Consider the following 20,129-nt stretch of genomic DNA (forward strand, 5'->3'; position numbering starts at 1 on the left):
ACGGTGAGCAGGCGACGGCGAGCAGACGACTCCAGGCTTTCGTCCATCCGCACACAAACATAATATTATTACTACTAATAATAATAATACAAATGAAAATACATACATATAATAAATACATACAGGTACTTTTAAAAATTAATATCCACACGGGGTGGGCACCCTGTCACAATGTTGTATCCCCCTGTGTATCCCCCTATGTATCTATAACAGTGTCATTTATTGGACACAGTTGTCTTAGTTTTTAGAGTTTTGGTACTTTTTGCCAAAATGTAATCACATGATGAGTTTTTTTTAAGCTTATATTTAAATTTTAGAATTGAAAGTTTACAGCTTACTGTAGGTGAAATCCACTCTACTTAAGCAAATACAATACTGCCTGGAATAACTAGAGTGAAGACCTAGTATTAAAATCATGTTTCTATACCTTCATACTAATCACATCGAGCAGGTGAGTCAATAAAATCAGAAGGTTTCGTGCTAAAGGTAACGCAATATTTGAATGTACGCTTTAACCGTTTTTTTTAATTGTAAAATGCCATTAAGAAAACGGACAATGGGAATACTGTAGACTTCCTGAACTTGCACAGTTCTTTGGAATCCTGCTCTTTAAAAGCAAACAGAAAGTCCTAGAAGATTTGAAGAGGTTCAGAGCCTTTATTTTTTCTTTGTTTCACAGCGGATGTAGAGCAGAAAAAAGGCTTAAGGCTTTTTTTTTTTTATAACATAGGAAGTCATACTGAGGAGATAGCAGACAATCTGATCCTAATCCTGCAACACTGACCCCCACTGCACTTCTTAAACTACAAAAGAAGCTTTAAAGCTTTCTCTGCATTGTTGTTTTTTTGCACCAGCTGGAAAATCTTAGACAAAGATTTAAACAGCTAGAGACTCTCTGAGAGTCGGCGAAAAAAAAGAAGAAAATGTAACACTACTAAAAAATGTCTCAAGAGAAAATGAAGCATTTCAAAATATTAAACTGCTTTTTCCACAAAACTAAAACAAAAAAACATACTATTGAGATTTTTACCAGGATATAATACTCTCTCAATTTCAAATGTTTCCAGGGATGTTGCAATCTTTTTTATGTACAGTTATATAACATCAGTGTTACCTGCAAGTCATTTTATGAATTTTTCAGAAACTCAGAATAACTTACACAAGGCCATGTGAGTCACATGGTCTTTATAAAATATAAATACAGCTGTAAGAAGCCCTTCCCTATCATGTCAATTACAGCTTGCCTGAGGTTCACCTTGAGCTCCATTAAGTATTTCTGTTTCTATAAAAATAATTAATGACAGCACTTTTTAAAGCACCTTCTGACATGAAACATGAAATTCTGAGGAAGAAAGAAAAAAAATAATCTGGGTCAGGATGTGGTAATGCGTTCCAGGCCTCTTTAATCCCCAGCACACATAGATGTCCATTTTGTTGGTGAGAAATGGAAATATATTCATAGAGTTAGGCAATTTACCTGCTCCTTTCATCCCATTGACGTTTCCACATTTAAATCGATTTTAAGAAACAGTTGAAACGTAATTCTAAGTACATCTATCATAGATATTCTTTCCCCCTTTATTTTACCCATTTGACTTGAATGATTCACTTAAATTACATCTTACTGTACAGGTAATCTGTTATCTCTGTTACCATCACTGTTGGGGCCAATTTCATCAAATGTACAGCACATGGTAGGTTTACTGGGATTTGACTGCAACCCTACCCAATTGACAGAAAGGAAAGTTGGTGTGTTGGCCAAATTGAAAAAATGTCATGTTTGTATTTAAGGCTTTTCAGTCTGTATATGTTTAGGTTTTTAATAAGATCAGATAAGGGCGACATTATTTACCCATTTTAAAGGGCAACTTGGCATGGGTATGAAATATGAAAATGATGTGTTCTTGTTGTTTAGATTCACTTTGTATCAAATCCTGTTGCAGTCATCACATCACCTGTTGACCCGGAAGTTTAAAACACCCAAATGGACTCAATAGAGCTCCCAGAATCATACAGTCTAAACCCTCAGTACTTTAGGGTAACGGTTACACCTTTATGTGCCTGATGTAGTCCAGACATGATTAGTAGTCCGGACATGAGAGCCCTATTTAAAAACAATGGGATGACTGAAGCAGAACATGTTACAAAATGGAATCTAGACAATAAGAAAGAATACATCGTTAGGGTAACTATGATATATCATGCTCATGCCAAGTGACTGGCAATTCCAAACAAATACATCTATAAGAATAAATATTACAGTTTGGGAGCTACAGATATTCCTTTCATAAATCTGAATTATTGTTCAAATTAGCCATATATATTTCAATCTACCAATTCAATGAAGGTTTAGCTAGTAAGAAATATGACATCATCCCAGATATACTATGGGAACTGCACTGACTTCTAAAGACATTGATTGTCAATCTTAATTGAAGCACACCTTTTACCCCCGAGGTAATTCAGGATATACTGTTCACTCGTTTGAAAAGAGCTGAAGACAAACCGCTTCTCCACAATGGGGTTTTCCAAGCATTATCTCACCAGTTACCAAAAAAAGGATACATTCCTATGCAACATAAAAGCAATGATATGTGGTCTTTATACAGGCTGTTGGGTATGGATTACTCTTTTTAATTACAATGTTCACTACACATATCTATATGATCAGCCTTTAGTTAAGAGCTTGGCTAAAGGCAATGGCTACTACCAGGACTTGCATAGCCGTCTCTTTCTGTATGCTTTTCACATTTTCAAAAATAGTCATTGATAAACTTTGATATTGTGCCAATCCCTAAATGCACTCTGTATTTGTTGTTAACCTAGTGAGCAGCCCTTCAGAATTGTTAACAGGGCTGACTAGTTAAACATGCTATTTTTTGATACAGTTGTAGACATCAACACATATTTGATGTTGTACACACGGCAGGGAGTATGTTGTGTTGCATTAACATACGGCTGTAGTTTCAAACAAAAATCTATGCATTTCATGAAAGAGATCAAAACAAAAATCAAGCTACCCATTCAAAACAACATTCAGGGAATACTTCATTGAAAATGGCTAAATAAATGAAAACAATATTTTCCTTTTTTTTGTTTTGTTCATAAAACAATTAGCTTACAATCAATTTACAACGTATAGAATCCCAAGAGCTCAGTTTTCTTCTTTTGATTTTCTAGAAATCTGGCAACACATCTAAGAAGGGTGGCCAAACCTTCAGAACACAATCAAAACAAATGAGGCGCAATGCTGTCTCTTAAAATTGAGGGTTTGTTTTGAGTTAATTCCATATATTGTAGCCTTGATATAATAATAATAATAATAATAATAATAATAATAATAATAATAATAATAATAATAATAATGTCTTACACTCTGCCTGTTGAAGTAATCCACAGTAATAAATAGACAAACATTGACTGAGGTCTCCACACTGTGAACTACAGTATTGCATATAGTAAACTCAGGGACAAGGCTACTTTCCATTCCTGAATACTTAGCTCTTAAGTTCATTTTCTACATGAACAAGCACACAGCTGTCTGTAGCTGCTTCCAGAGGACTGCCCCGCCAAGGGTTTTTTAACACCCAGCTCTCATGTTAGGTAATGTGATATGCTAGAGAAAGACATGGGGAGGGGTGGAGTGGCTTCGTGGTCTGGAATCCTGGCTTTCAAAGCTCTCAAAAAGCCATTAACTTCACATGCAGTTTAAAGCACAAATTCATAGAAAAAAGATTTGTGTTAATGTTTTTTTCATTCATTGTTATTTTCTAAGTGCAGTTGTTACCAAATCATTCTTCATGATAATTATTTTGTAACGCTTTATTTTTTTTTTAGCAAAGTTTTTGGCACTATCGGTTTTAGAAATGTAAAATATTGTTAAGTATGACAAAACTAAATGCATTGTATAGGCTAAGCCAGGGAAAATCAAGCTCAATCCCTGCTTAAAATATTTAAGAAACATAATTTTGGAGCTAATATATTTTTTGCAGTGCTAACTTGTTAAAGGAATTACTGTAAATGTCCATTCAAAGTTTCATCAAATGTGTGCAAGCAGTTCCCAAGATATACTGTACTGTAGGGCCCTTCCTAAAAATCAAGCAATTGGAATGTTAAAAAAACCTCGCAGAAACAACTTGCAGGAAGGAGCAGTTAAGTTATTGTTATGAGAAGTTGCTTGGTGGTAACTATTTTGTTTAAATTGCCTTTGAGTTTGCCTGGGTCAGTTCGACCCCCAAGTCAACTGTTACCATATTGAAGTCAAGTGGAGCCCGTGTGAAATCAGATCACGTGACAAGATCCACCTTAGCTTGTGCTCTGTGTGACTGGACACTCAGTGCTGCACCTCTGGTACCTGAAATGGGCATATACACCGTACATATTTACCCATCATACATTCTCCAGATGGCATTTAGTAATGTAATAAATATAAATCAAATGCATAGCATATGCTCGTTACAATGTCATATCACCTGCTCCCAGCACCCAAGTATCAGTCGCAATCACTAATACGCCATATGGAGCCACGAATGTGAGAGGGCTGCAGGCCTGCAGAAGGGACAGGGTGATCCTCCAAGAAATGTGTCACGATTCAGCTAATCTGGGGCAGCAAGATACCTGACTGCACTACTCTAGTCTGCAGGAAACCTCTTTAATCTGTGGTGTTATTGAACAAGTATATGGTGAAACATGAGGAAGGAGAAAGAAAGGTTAAGTTGAGAGCAAGAGGTTAAGCTTTTGATAACCATGGTACTGACTGTGAAAATCAATCCCAACCATGGAGTAAATGGAAGATAATATTACAGCCCTGGAATTCTTCTTGTAGAACCATTCTTTCAGAACAGCTAAATAATCATGTTTCCAAGGTGCTAGTCTTCAGCTATATCTCCACCCAAACAGCAGAGACACTTTCAAGGTGCCTGTCCCTCTGTCTGTCACACTCAACATCGTGAACACAATAACTACCTTCATCATACACTCCCAGTCTCCTCTAGACATTTCAGATTGCATTTGGCATGGTCTGTATCATTGATATGGCCAGAGTTTAAAGCAATGTAGCAGTGGAAGGGTTCATTTTTACTGGACAACACTGGTAATGGAACTTCATTGAGACAATCACTCAGTGTACTGTCTCTATGCAGCTGTAACATCAAAAGTCACATGACCACCATTACTCCAAATAGCAGTCAATAGTTGTCTAATAAGTTGCTGTTTCCTTTTTTTTTCTTTCACACAATATTCAATTCTTATATGATCCAATCCGTGCACTTGGAATGTAAAGCCAATTTCTTCCAGTAGAAGTAACTTTCCTAATTATATTGTCATGCAATTGAGAGTTATTGTTCAAAAAGGGTACACTATGTCTTATGTCTTAATTTGTTTATATTATGTAACTAAATACTGCATATAAATAGCCACACATGTACCGTAACACAGTTACATAACAGGTAATGCCCGGCAAAGAAGGGTCTAAATTCCAGTGCGCCCTCTTGCACCACGCAGGCCAAGGGGCTTGACTAGGTCACGCAGGTTGCATTACTGTCAGCAGTTCCAATGCGACTGTGGGGAAAGAGATTCCACTTCCTAAGGCTCTAAATAATCCAGTCTGTGATCCAGTCTGTGGTGTATGATAGAGGTGAAGTAGGTGAGCATGTAGGATAGTCTCATAAACGGCCATGCATAGTTTCAGAAATCTCAGGCCACCCGGTCCCAATATATAGCCTTCACCAGACCTGCACCGCCCTTCTGCAAATGCACAGAATTTGTTACAGCAAATAGTGCTACAGCTCTACAGAAGGCAATCTCAATGTCTTCTAGTCCAAACGTTTGAATTTTAAAGGCCCATGTTTTTTCAGTGTGAGTGAATGGCCTTACAAGTATTGCACTGCTCTCCAATAACAAACAATTTCATATGCCTGCCTCTGAGGTGAGAAAGTAAATGTAATCAGTAGAACAGACTTCAGTGACATCGTGAGAAATATGCCAATTAAATGTTACTGATACACTTCCCCACTTGAACTTGACAGATTCTGAAGGAGCAGACACGATAGCAAAACATTGTGAATGACAGGTACTGACTTACGTGCTCATGTTCTCATGTTTAGTAACTGAAGCCAGCAGTGCTTCATTTTTAATAGTCTTACTCAATGTTAGTCCAAGATATTTTTGAAGTTTAACTTTTTAACTTTTTTTAATGTCAAAGCTCATCATGTTGTTACATAGCAGCACTATTTAAGAAACATTTGTTTTTACGGTCTCTTGCAGAATTGTGTGCTATAGTTTACAATCAAGCAACACTGATAGAGACCGCGCAGAAGATCAACGGTATTAAAGAAAGGCGAGGGGAAGCTTTATTTTATCACCCTTGATTTGAGAAGATCAGTATCATCTTTGAAGCGTTGTTAAGAGACAATGGTTGGCAGAGCTTCAGGGAAAGAAATATTTAACCTCGATTTTGGCTTTCGCTTGAGGAATCGGGATGATTGTGTAGAAAATGGTTCCCGAGTGCCAACTGGTCCTCCAACTTTAGCCCTTTCCTCTCTTATCTGTTTTCCCCCTGGACCTGATGAAAAGCGACTGACACTGTTAATTACAACGGTCTTCAGTGCAGACAGCGCCAGGCAAGGAAGGCTCTTTGATCAGGAAGACAGTTTAAAGCTAGCTCTCATTGCAGAAATGCTGTAGCACATACTATCAGCACAATATCACAGTGTTTATTCTCAAAATGAGAAGACCGTATGAAGAGTTGATATGTCATTACAAAATGAATTCAGAAAACGTAATTTAAAATAAGTAGGCTCTACTCATACGTGACCCATATATTAAACACTAAATATCTAGTTTAAAAGGAGAATCACTGAAGTTACAGCAATTAAAACAGATCTTTACCATTGCAAGTGTAAGGGCGGATGGTATTAGATTAATGGTGGCCACACCAGACACCTCAAACAAGCATCTTAACCACAATGCAAAAGAGATGGAATTGTCTGCCTTGTTTAGCGCTTTTAACCACATCTCGGGACAGAATCCATAACAGCATGTATCACACAACACTGCCCGTTACACTCTTCCCCAGGTTAACCTCTCTGATTGGCTGCAGCCAACTTCACCAAGTACTTGGAGTCTACCTTGTTTCTAATGTTTTATTGTGTAAGATAAAACGGAAACAAGACGAGTCCATGTTGATTATTTGTGAGTAATCCATGAAGAACTATTGTATATCCTCTAAACCAACACGTGCACAGAAGTCTTTATTTATATTCTAATAAATCTTTTATTAAATTTGACACATTTATGGGCATTGTAATCTCATATATGTGTATTTGACAAAAACGTAACATTATGCAGCAGGTTTCATTCGACTCTATGAAGCAAAATTCTATAGGGTGATGCAAAACTTTTGGCCTAGCACACCACACATAGTTCACGCATAGCACTCACTTGTGAAAATTGTAAACATTGGTGAAAAACTGAACACACAGAATGCATGAATTCTGTTTCACTGTATTGTTTATTTCTGAAGATGCCAGTCTGTAGGTACTTGAAAGCTTTTTGGCTTCCATGGTAGAAAAAACAAATCAAAACAAAACTAACTAAAGCCAAATGGGTATTGGATTTTGTAACACATATTTCTGGAATAAACACAGGAGCAATTTAAATAGCAAAAATACTTTTTTAGTCATTTTTGGAAGAACATTGTGCTGGTTGTTACTGCTGATTACATTGTTCATGTGGCTGAAAAGTGCAACATTAATTTGGCTGAATAACAATTGTAGTAAATTACAGGGGTGTGCAGAAACTCATACTCTTAATTGCATCCCCAGTGGAAGAAAATAATGCAGTGCCAGTAATTTTAAACCATCATGATGAAAAGGTGCCAGGTTTACATATTTCTTTCAGGGAAACAAGAAATACAAAAAAGCACATGCATTAAGGGTTGGATGTATCAAAGAAAGAATTTCCTTGCATAAAGAAGCACTTTGAGGTGAACACTTCTCCAGCTGTTATTTGTGGGAATTTAATAACCCGTTCCCTCCCTGGTCAGATGCCATGTTGTCAGGACAGTGAAACCAGAGAGCTCCCTGCATTCCAGCTGGTGATATATTACCAGGTGAGTCTTTCAGGCACTGTGGAGCTCCGCTCTGGTTCCCTTTATGTCTATCGTGTCAATCAGAAATGGCCCACAGCCAAAGCACCTACAGTATTTATTGAGCGCTGGCTGGCGTTTTCCGTCACAGAATACATAGCAACCTCCTCTTGGCACACAGCAGCATTGGCTGGTTGCTGTAGTTATCAAAATACTAACATTTGCTTTTCAATGCTGTTTACAATGTGTGTTTGTCAAACAGGCTTGGTGGTGCTGGCACAAAGTATCTGTGCTCCTCTTCCACACACATTCTGTACTGTTTCAGTGTTTCAGCACATCTGCCAGGTAAATCTGTCACGGGTCCCGGGTACAGTACATGTATAAAACTCATAGTCTGCAATCAGTGCTTTTCAATCTTTTTTTTAAACTGTACCTTCTGTCTGGAGGTTTCAGCTCAAGTACCCTTTTACAATTTTCTCTCACAGTTGCAATAAAAGATAACATGATCTGATTTACAAATACATTTTTCCCCATTTATGTAATATATCATTTATGTCACAGCAGTTTGGGACTGACAAACTCCTGGTTTAGGACAGGATACCTATCAGACTGGAAATCCGCTCAACTGAAGCCACATATGCGTACAGGTGGATTTTTATTTTTGCATTTTTGAGTGGTCCTGCATACCCCTTATGACCCTTAGAAGTACCCCCAGGGGTATGCGTCCCCCCGGTTGAAAACGCCTGCTCTATATAATGAACACAGGGAACGCTAAGCCACATTTTAACTCACAGTGGAGGCAGGTCTATGTCCATACGTATATCACACTTTACAGCTGTGCTCATTTCTAGAGAATCACTTGTCAAATTGGGATGAAACTTGCTAAGGACCTTCATTAGAACAAATTATTGAATGTACCTGAATCTCTGTGTATATGTATCTGTATGTCAAAGTTACATTTTTACATTTACCTTTAACATATAACGAGAGAACTTCTAATCCAAAGTTTTCCTGTCTGTCTTTCCTTCCCTGTATGTCACACTAAGTTTTTATATGTATGTAGATAAGCGTTTATGCAACTATGATAAAACTTGGACATACTTTGGCACAAACGTTTGTGAGTATCAGAATCTGGGGGTCTACATTGGATAAGGGTCACGGTGATCTACCTTTTCATGATACGGACGATGAATGACATGCTTGCTAATAATGTGCATACTATATCATAAACAGTACAAAAATAAGCAGCAGCAATTTATGGAGTCCCAAAAATAAAGCACGAATCCTCAATAGAAACATCCTGGAACATTTTTATCAATTCTAACCCATATAAAAGTTTTCAATGCTTTTCCCATGATTACACACATCATTTTCCCATAGTTTACCCTGGTTTACCATGTTTATCAATATGCTTTACCAGCCCTTGCTATTCTTTACAATGCTTACCTGTGCTTTATTATACTTTGTTATGCATTTACTATGGGAAGCATATATCAGGCAAACCTTATTTCATTTATCAAAAATAAGCTTTAAACGAGCCAGTTCTTCCCCAGAGGCTGTGGTCAAATTGTAAGGCTGGGGATTGCTGCCTAATAAAGAGCTACATTTCCTTCAGTTACATGGCTTGGCTTATTTATTGACCTGGTAGGTGGCATCTTTTACAATATTTATATTTTTACTGGAGCAAAGATTGCATCCTGTGACCCAATGGCTTGGTGGTGATGTCAGACCAGGAAGAAACACACAGTACTGTGAGTAAAGGGCGCTGCTGCGCGGTTTATTAAATAAACATAATACACTGAACAAACAAACAGAACACGGCACCAAGAAAGAATCATGCTAGTCTAAACTAGCAGAAGTAGCAATTGCTCTCTCTCTCTCTCTCTCTCTCTCTCTCTCTCTCTCTCTCTCTCTCTCTCTCTCTCTCTCTCTCTCTCTCTCGGATATTTCAAAGACACCCGATCATTTTATCTGCTTCTGGTCAGGTAGCGGCAAGTTGTACCCAATAAAAGTCTGTATGTGTACCTATTCATTCTCATGCAACTGACACAGCCACAGGTCTTCTGCTAAACTGCGGTGGCGTTCTAGTTCACAGTTGCTTCCTCGATGACATTCATAGCGTGCACTGGAACAAAGGCAGCACAATGCTGTTCTTCTTTCTGATGCAGGTGCACCAGGTAGACTGCAGCTGAAAGCTTGCTACTCCCTTTGTTCCAGTGCACGGTATGAATATGTGGTTTTATTCACTGGTTGTTTCCAAATGACTGATGGAAATAGATGTGAATAAAACAAGTTCAACTTGCATTTTCACTCAACCAATGCAATACATATCCATTTAGTTAAATTTAACAGGTTTAAATGTGTTTTATTTGTTTGTAATTTTTGCTGACTAAATGCATTAAACGTTTAACATTCATTAAAATACCTATGTTACTACAATGGGAATTGCATAAATTAAACACCACTTAGACCAGGTAATAAATCATTTGATTGTATTATATCATCAAAAGTAATGACACATGTATTAAAGGTATAAACACATGATGTACTCTTATGTGAAAGCAATGCCAATGAGCAAGGCAAATAGTCTGGTTATCCCAATACTGTATACAACTGATTTTCTACACTTTTAGATTAAAATTCATTTGTGGGATATTATTAATCCCCAGTTCCCCAAGGACAAATTAATTATCCACTCCTTAATCCCATGTATCCCACAGCGAGTCCACAGACAAAGACCAGGGCATAGTCTTCCAACACTGCAGCTGCACATTAAAGTTTCCCTGTCAGCTGATGCCCCCTTCTGGTCGTATATGGTAGTACACAAATTGTACCCAGCTTTCTCCAGGGATTTTGAGAATGTGTGAGATCAGGGGCTGTACCCATGCATGTATCTGTAAGTAAATAAGTTTGTTTTGCACAGTATAAGTCAGATATACAGTGAGAAACAATGATTAGTGTAATGAATTAAATTAAATAAAATAAGCAATAGGCTGCTCTTTTGCATCAGTTTTCATATTGGAAGCAAAATATGTTTAAAAACAGTGTCTGTAATAGGCTACAGATTTTTAAGATAAGGTTTGGTATTCATTGCTGGGGCATCTTCATCAGTTACCCTTTTTCCTGCAGTAAAACTACTGGGTACATGAATCGCATGCTTCTGTATGCCGTATATTTTCAAAGCGTTTACGCAAGTCTTCAATGAACTCCTATTTTTCAAAAGGAGAACATCCCATCTTGATAAATATAGTGAAGCAGAACCTCAAAGTTTCAAACACATTGTCAATGGAGGGTGTTCAGGAGTCTGACGTGTCTGAAAATCAGAAACTTGTATGTTCTTTCAATGACTTAAAGTATATGTAAGTACATATGTACAGTACTGTGTTAAGAAGTATTTGAGGTAAAGTGAACTATGTGGGCAGGCTTTTCAAGACTTACTTCTGTTGAGAATATTAACAGATCTAAAACAGGCAAGCCTCAGTTAAATTCAGCCCAGGATTTGTTTCACACAGCACCCTTGAGTACTGTATTTATCAACATCAGAAAGCTCACCAGCACCAGTAGAATAAGAAGCATTACAACGTGCTTTGATGTTTTTGTAGATTTCAGTTAGGACCAGGGTTTGCCTATTTTGCTTACTTTCAAGAATGCAGAATCTATTCAAGTCATGGAAAATATGTGCAGAAACAACTTTATACAATTAAACACTGATCTGATCAGCTTTAGGGATTGCATAGCTAGACAAAGGTGATTACTGGGATCGGCTGAAGGAATGCAGGGTTGCCACTGGAGATATGGGAGATGGGAGGCAGAAGCCAGAATATTTGCTCCTTTTATTCAGAGGGAAAGGGAGTAGGGGAGCATACAGGCTTTATACTGCTGTACACCCTTTAAATCAGCAAATACTGTAGTTTCATACTGTTTTGTGAAAATACAACAGCACTTCTAGGGAGGGGGGCTAATACCATTGTAACAAGTATTCTAGTTACATATATCCACCATATAGGTTAAATGAAAAAGGGTATCACCATGTTTACATCAATCGTATGTACACTTAAAAGTGTCTGACATACAGACAGGCAGATGGACAGATGCCTTCGTACATATGTAAGGCTTGTATACTAATTGTCAGTACACAATAAGTGGGTTCAAATGGCTTCACTGGGGGAGCACACAGTATTAGGGGGTGTACAGAGCACATGGGATAGTGCACGTTTCTCTCTCATTCTCACTGTTCTGTATCCCCTACATAAAGGGCAACCCCGATCAATATACAGAAGCCCTATAAGTCCAAATGCAAACATGCATTCATTTAAACCTCTAATTTAAAAGGTGTAGACATACGTTTCAAACATAGTGTAACTAATGCAAATGATTTATTTTCTGTTGTAGATATACAGATGAGCCTATTTTATATCACCTCGCTTAATATCATACCCCGTTTATTATCATGATTTTTGAAAAACCACTCGCCATGCACCATAGGTTCTTTGAGAAATTACCTCTCTTAATATCATCTCACAAACCCGCTTATTCATTTTGTGCAGCCTGTCAAATGCTGCTTGGCCAGGCTTTACTAAGTAACCACAGGATATAATTAATTTCCAACACAACTAACAAACCAATAATCACCTTGTCTGATAAACTGACATTTTGTGCAGCCTGTCAAATGCTGAGTGGGCGGTCTTAACGGCATACAGTTCAGTTACAAAACACCAACGTCACCACATTTTAACAGTCAGTCAGTGCAATTCCTAATTGATAGCTTTCATCAGTTGACAATTCATGCCTTTTTTAGATAATGACACAAACTGTTTTAATACTGTACATTTAGAACGACTAAATGTGCAGTATTACATTTAGAGTTCATATTTTATTGCATACTGTTTTTAAAAAATATTTGGCCCATAGTATTTAACGTAAGACAAAACAGGAAGGTTGTCAATAATACGACAATGTTAAAGTTAGTAATCAAGGTTAAGCTGGTGTAACAGGATTTGAGGTTTTATAGTTTCCTGTGGGATTTTCACTGACTGCACATTAATATTTTTTCAGACATTCCTACTATTGTCAATCACTGACAACTGCCATCAGTAACAAACAGTGGTGGTTTATGCACTGTAAAAAAAATGACAGAGTAAATATTCCTTTGTTATCCCATTCATTTTCCTTTCCAAACCTCTGGAAATGTTTATTTTAAGCCATTGCTATTTATGATCAGGTTTCCTAATCTACTGGTAATGATAACTATCATCATATTTCATCATGAAGATGAAAAACTACACCCTTCCCGAGATACTCTGTCACGGGGACAGTATGCAACGATTATATCAATCATCAACCACACTAATGAAAGGCCAGTCAGTCTGTGTTGCTAAACAGCAAAAGGGTTTAATGGGAGTGCTGTATTGCATAAAGGAGCAGGGTGAGTCATCCAACGTGGTTCAAATCCTGTTTGCGTTGAGTTGCGTTTGAACTCCAGTGAGGATAGGGAGAAAAACCACGAGCGGACAGTTCACACCATGCTACAGCGACCCCTACTGGTCAGGTGCATGACCAGACACAGTTCCCAGGCTGGGTCCGTGCCTCCAGGACTCAGTGGCTTGATAATATCCGTTACTTAGGTTTGGTTACTAAACAGCAACAAAGCCCTCCTTATGAGAAATGGGTTGATGCAACAGATGGACAGATGCCTCCGAATTAGGCACTCCAAATTAGGGGTAAAAAAAAAAAAAAAGAAAAGAAAAAAAAATTAAGTAATGCATTTTTTTATTTTGTGCTCGTCAAAGGTTTCTGTCAGGCTCAATTAAATGGTCTTGACACCTCCCTACCAACAGACAAGGCAGGGGTTGATAACGAACTAAAAGTATAGAAAGTGCCACAAAATATGACCACTGCTCTAGAGTAGCATACCTGGTTTTAGCAGACTGAGGTTCTTCATTGTAACAGCATGAAACCGCGGTTAACTGTAAGGGTTTGACACTTAATGCCTCCTCAAAAAAAAAAAAAAAAAGCTACAAAAACAAATACCACACAACTCAACTATAAAATCACAAAACTGGCTTTAGTAGAACTGAGCTTAACACTCCTGGACTCCTACATCTATTTATTTTATTTATTTCCATTTTCCAAAACTGTTGCAATTCTCTGAAAATCTGGCTGGTTTTTCTAATGCTACAGGTGGAGCAGGTCATGTCTGCAGCCCTGTTTTTGAAATCACAAAAGTTCTGATGTAATGTTTGGCCAGTCTCTTTGGATAATCACTGTTATGCTTGAGGGCTTTGCAACCAGACCGCTTGTTTTCATTTCGTAAATGTTGGTTCGGTTTAAACTGTGAACTGGGTAATTCCTGCTTAAAGGTCACATTTCTTGCCTCTTTTAAAAATACTGTAATTTTTTTATAAATTTGAAAAGCAGGAAAAGGAAAAGGAAAGGTGGTGTAATCCCCAATGAAAAACTAAAACAGCATCAAAGCACCATTAAACCCAACATCTGAACTCAAACTGGTCAGCAGAGGTAAATGCGGTATATGTGCTACTGTAGCTGGGAAGACATTCTACAGCTGTGATATCCAAATACTCTGAGTCAGTAATATATGAGAATTTATATTCACAAGGGCAGATTCACTGAACCAAGATTATGTCTGCACACAAACAACAAGTATAAAGCCTTCGGAACACAATAAGTTAAATGCCACTAGGAGCGGTTGTGCAATGTATTATCACAAATCACTGCTTCTTCTACCCCGAAAAACGTAACATGACAGCTTTTGCTGACCCAAGCATTACGTCCAGAGTGTTCTCGGTGCTATTGTTACCCTAGTGAAGCCAGACAGAACATTGCTCACAAACATCTAATTCTATTTGCACTAAACATCTTTAATGCTTCCTGCGTTAATTACTACATTGCCGTTAATTACTCCACTCTAAACTGAAGCCTCCTAGTTTGAGAAACGTTACAATAAGCCAAGTGTCCTACACCATGAAATGTGACCAATGGCTAGCCGGTTTTTTCTGGTGTGGTAAATTCGAACCTATATAAATATATGGAACATCCAGTATAAAGACAGACATTTTAAAAGCATGGAGTTGTTTTTTTGTTGCTTTATCAGTTATTTGGCAGTGATGCTGGGGTCTATTTTAAAGATCTAAAAGGGGGCTGATCTTAACACATCCCCGCTAAAATGCATAAACCTGATTTTCTGTGGTTCTCATTTGACTGTGTTTGAAATGTAGATAGTAATGTCATAACAAATATGTCAATAAAACACCAGTAAGATTTAATATGGCATTAAAGAGCGGCAGTATTTAGATATGTTGCTGTTTAGATCATTAAAATAGACATCTCCATGTTGGTTAGTATATTTTGTGTGAACAGAGCCTTGAGATGCTAGACAAGGCTCAAATCAGGGTGATTTTTAAAAGAAATCAACACAAATATCCCATTGTCAGTGGTCTAAATGGTATGTTAATAAGTGTTCGTGACTACCTCTAATCATGTTGCTCAGAAATGTCTTCATCTAGACAATGTGGGGAAGCTATAAAAAAGGCCAACAAGATGCTCGGATATATTGTGAAAAGTGTTGAATTTAAATCAAGGGAAGTAATGTTAAAACTTTACAATGCATTAGTAAGACCTCATCTAGAATATTGTGTTCAGTTCTGGTCACCTTGTTACAAAAAGGATATTGCTGCTCTAGAAAGAGTGCAAAGAAAAGCGACCAGAATTATCCTGGGTTTAAAAGGCATGTCATATGCAGACAAGCTAACAAAGAAGACTACGCAGTGATCTGATTCAAGCATTCAAAATTCTAAAAGGTATTGACAATGTCGACCCAGTGGACTTTTTCGACCTGAAAAAAGAAACAAGGACCATGGGTCACAAATGGAGATTAGATAAAGGGGCATTCAGAACAGAAAATAGGAAGCACTTTTTTACACAGAGAATTGTGAGGGTCTGGAACCAACTCCCCAGTAATGTTGTTGAAGCGGACACCCTGGGATCCTTCAAGAAGCTGCTTCATGAGATTCTGGGTTCAATAAGCTACTAACAACCAAACGAGCAAGATGGGCCAAATGGCCTCCTCTCGTTTGTAACCTTTCTTATGTTCTTATGTTCTTATGTTGAGAGTGCATTCCACGCACACTCTTTGCTGTCACAAGCCATTGAGCCTGAGCCTCATTTAAACATTTAGAATATTTTGTCATTGACATTCAGAGTGCGAGATCTACACTCTTGCTACTAATACCATTAGCCGGTAAGTTCTGTGCTATAAAAATCAAGTTAACAATTGGGAAAATGAAACAAAGTACTGTACAGGACAACAGCAAAACATTAACATCCCACAATATTCTAATTAATAAAACAGTGCTACCCACGTTTACTTTGCCAGACTAGGTCAGGCGTTAAAAAAAAGATACAAAATAAATAAATAAAGCTCCACAATGAAGGTTAAAGGCTATGGCCTTGTAATACATTATTGTGAAAAAGGGTTAAATGGGACCGTCAATTTTTTTGTTATTCTACCCAATTGTTTATACAATACTACACAGACTAACACAAAGGCCAGCATCAATTAAAATAGGAAGCGTTTTTTTTTTCCTGTGATGAATTTGGATGAATTTGTTGGTCATCAACTGGTACTTTAAATTTAGGTAACACCATTGACTATAGTGAGGCTCTGTACCATCCCAAAGTGAGGCGGAACTGGAGCCTAAAACCAGAACATTGAACACCAACAAAAAGTTGTAAATAAAAGTTCAACACAAATGCATTTGGTCTAAACTGTAATCTCCTTCTATACTGCACAGGGAGCCAGTGTAAAGAGGCCAAAACAGGGGTAATACTTTTCCTGGTTTTAGTCAGAATTTAGGCGGCGGTATTCTGAACAAGCTGCAAGCAGGATACTCTTGTACTTTATTTTTGGAGTTTTTAAAGCCTATGGAATATGCATCTTTCATTGCAACAAAATAAAGGTTCATGAACTTTATTTCAACCTTAGTTTACAACTGGTTATTCCTTGAAGTACAGGCCAGGTGGTGAGGAAAGAAAAGATGTAGCACATTGAGGTTTCTACCGAATTTATGTGTTAGTCAACAAGTTTGCCACCATTTGAAACGGATGAAGCTACTGTAAAAGCTTGACAATCCAAGGTTAATACTAAGCTGATAACTAGGAATTTACAGCATTGTTGAGCAACCTGATTACAAAATCTATAATGCCTCTTTGTCCCCTGGTAATCATTTATTTTCATAAATAATTATTTGTGCTAATGGAAACAATTCATTCTTACTGACACGCCAAATATGAATTATAGCCATGTTATAAAAGATCACATCGAGGATTGATCTCTATCTAGCTGAACCGCAGTGTCACAGCATTACTAGTAACTGGTGGAAGCTAAGTGGCAAACAGCTACTGTCCAGCGTTTGCCTGCTGGCTGCAGTCAAAGTTTGATTTACTTGCACGCGTAATGGGCAGTTATGTGATGCAAAGAAAACTTGTTCAATACAAGGGATCTATTCTTTTGGACAGAAGGACACAGAAGCACATACTCTGACATGATGACACAACCTGTTACACAGACACCAGACAACAAGATTCCAACTACAACCATTTCAATGTTGTCCAAAGGATGGAACACTCCTTGAGAATAACGGTGTTAATATTTCTAGGTCATGAAAATATATATGCTTGGGTCACAGTGACCCCTTTCTTACAAGATAAAATGTATGCAAACAATAAGGGTTGATTTGATGGCATAAACCACAGCTGGGGGTTTTTAGAGCATTTTACAGGACCAGGGACTCCATCTGGTTTGCATTACCCACTTACTGTATAATCCCAGGATCACAGGCAGGTGGTTGGTGCAATCTAGGGTGAATCCCCTGTGCTGTAAAATTCTCTAAAAAAATCCAGCTGTGATTTATCACAGAAGGGTATAGGTTGATCAAGTAGCCCCCAAGTCAAATAGATTTATAAATCTATATAAATAGATATACGTCTGTCTACTTGATTTAGTTTCTTATAAGATTTCCCGGAAAACTGCAAAACAACAAAAAAATAATTTCACTTAAAAAATAACTGCAGAATTCTTCAACTTAACTTGTTTGATGACTGCCATGAAGCAAACCAGTAATAAATACAAGGGATCTATCAGGCAGAACTGTTTAAATACCTTCTTTAGTTTTACTGAAATTAGAAATACAACACATTATTTCCCAGGAGAAGAACAAAGCCCTTAGCTATAACATGTTGCAGCAGAACACTTCAGTTATTGATTAATATGAGCACATGTGTTTTGAAAATGTCAACAAGCGAACTTTAGCTCAATCAAAATATTGAAAACCACTCCAGGATGTTTTTTATTTGTACTGCTTTTCTTCTTAACAGTCTTTGTCAGGTTTACTTTTAGGATAGCTGGAATGTGAACAATGATAAATCACAAACCTTAGACATGTAGCTTACAGAACAGTTGAAGGCTAAAGGTCACCCAAAAGCCAAAAAAGATTTATAATAATGGATACAACTATCCAATAATCTTGTATGGCATACTGTAGTTTAAAAATACATATGAGAAACTATTATTTCAAGAGACAGATAGGCAGAGATCAAGCACACATTAGCCTATTTTAGATATAGAAACTTTTTTTATATACAGTATACTTTTCTATATATAAAATGCATGTTTCAAAATGCAATATCAGGTGTGTTCTGATACTTATTGAACAGGAACAATGGGCCAGATTTACTAAGCCTTTAAATAACCTTTCTGGGTTATGTCTAGTTCAGAAACATTAGCAGTTTCTTATTTCATGTAAAAACAACTTCAAATCTTAGTAAATGTGTGCCCAGATATATGTTCCCTAGACCAAGTGTCAATAAACAGTGGTTTAATTTGTATCTGTTGAGGTGAATGTCATAAAGGATGAAGAATCGTTGCCACAGTTACAACATTTGACCACTGGTGGTCTGTGTGTTCATTACAAAAATACACCACAGTTACATAAAGCCGCTGGGTCTCACTGAGTGCCATATAAAAATCATCTGACATTAAATTATTTTACTGTGGACAATGTTAAAGAGCAACAGATTTACTATGGCACAGCCTGTGGTCATCAACCATTCCAAAAATTAGCTGAAAAGGAAAAGTGAAATATCCACTTTTCTTTCCTTTTATTGTGTTTGAGGTGCGGCATGTTTTTCTTGTAACAAAGTTTATAGTGTTCTTTTGTCTGTCAAATTCCAGCATTAAAAATAATAAATTCCCTCTCTGTTCCTCATGGCTCGAAAACAAAAAAGCCAAACCCAGATGGACTGTTGATTAAGATAGTTCTAAATAATCACTGGACTTGACCAGAGAAGTACAAAAGGTAGGTTACAGTATTGATCTTGTCATCAGACTTAATTAGTTAAAATAACAAACTTATATAAGATTGCTTGTCTTTAATAGAAGTGTTTGTGCAATATGAAGTGTCCTGTAAGCTATATAGAAAAGGGCCTGGAAGCTTTCTGTAATCCCGATTTCTTTGCTGCTTGATGAATGGGGTAACGACAGCGTGCCATGCCTATCCCAGTATGATATCCTTCATAGACAATGCTGACACTGGAATCTCATCAGTCGCATGCCACTTCCCAACACCATGTTCTTGACCCTATGACCCCACAGCTCATTGGCTGCTCGTTCTCCCTCTGGAGGACCGATGCTGCTCTAACTGGTGGCGACTGGTGGAAAGAGGGGGGTGGGGGATTAAACTTGCTGAAACAAACACATACCAGCCCCACACCAACTTAGAAAAAGAGCTGACACTTTGAATTAAAGACACTTGCACAAACATTCAAACTTCTGGCCCTTTCCCTGGCATTTTTGTGGGCAGTCTGGGAAGAAAAAGTAAGCACTGTGCAGAAATGAATGAAAAAAGGCTTTATGTAGTTCATAGAACTGATACAACGTTCTGACCTTTTGGCATCTGCACCCTTCCTTTGTGATGTTCGACCTTAAAAGTCAGCTATTCTGTGCTGTACAGAGTAAGAAAGGGTTTTT

At 37.6% G+C, this 20,129-nt stretch overlaps 1 protein-coding gene across 4 annotated transcripts in view; it reads right to left on the reverse strand.

Annotated features, from left to right (window-relative positions):
- LOC117409300 (protein Shroom3) overlaps positions 1–20,129 on the reverse strand; it is a 124,786-nt gene that overhangs the window by 77,740 nt on the left and 26,917 nt on the right. Inside the window, exon 1 of one of the 4 annotated variants that reach the window (XM_058990887.1) lies at positions 3,374–3,459. The exons of 2 other annotated variants lie outside the window; for them this stretch is intronic. The gene's annotated coding sequence lies outside the window, so the exon portion shown is untranslated. Of the gene's footprint in view, positions 1–3,373; positions 3,460–20,129 lie in introns of those variants that run through there. One more of the 4 variants, XM_058990893.1, reaches the window with a different exon arrangement.

This window comes from Acipenser ruthenus, chromosome 2, assembly GCF_902713425.1.
Source record: "Acipenser ruthenus chromosome 2, fAciRut3.2 maternal haplotype, whole genome shotgun sequence".
NCBI lineage: Eukaryota > Metazoa > Chordata > Actinopteri > Acipenseriformes > Acipenseridae > Acipenser > Acipenser ruthenus.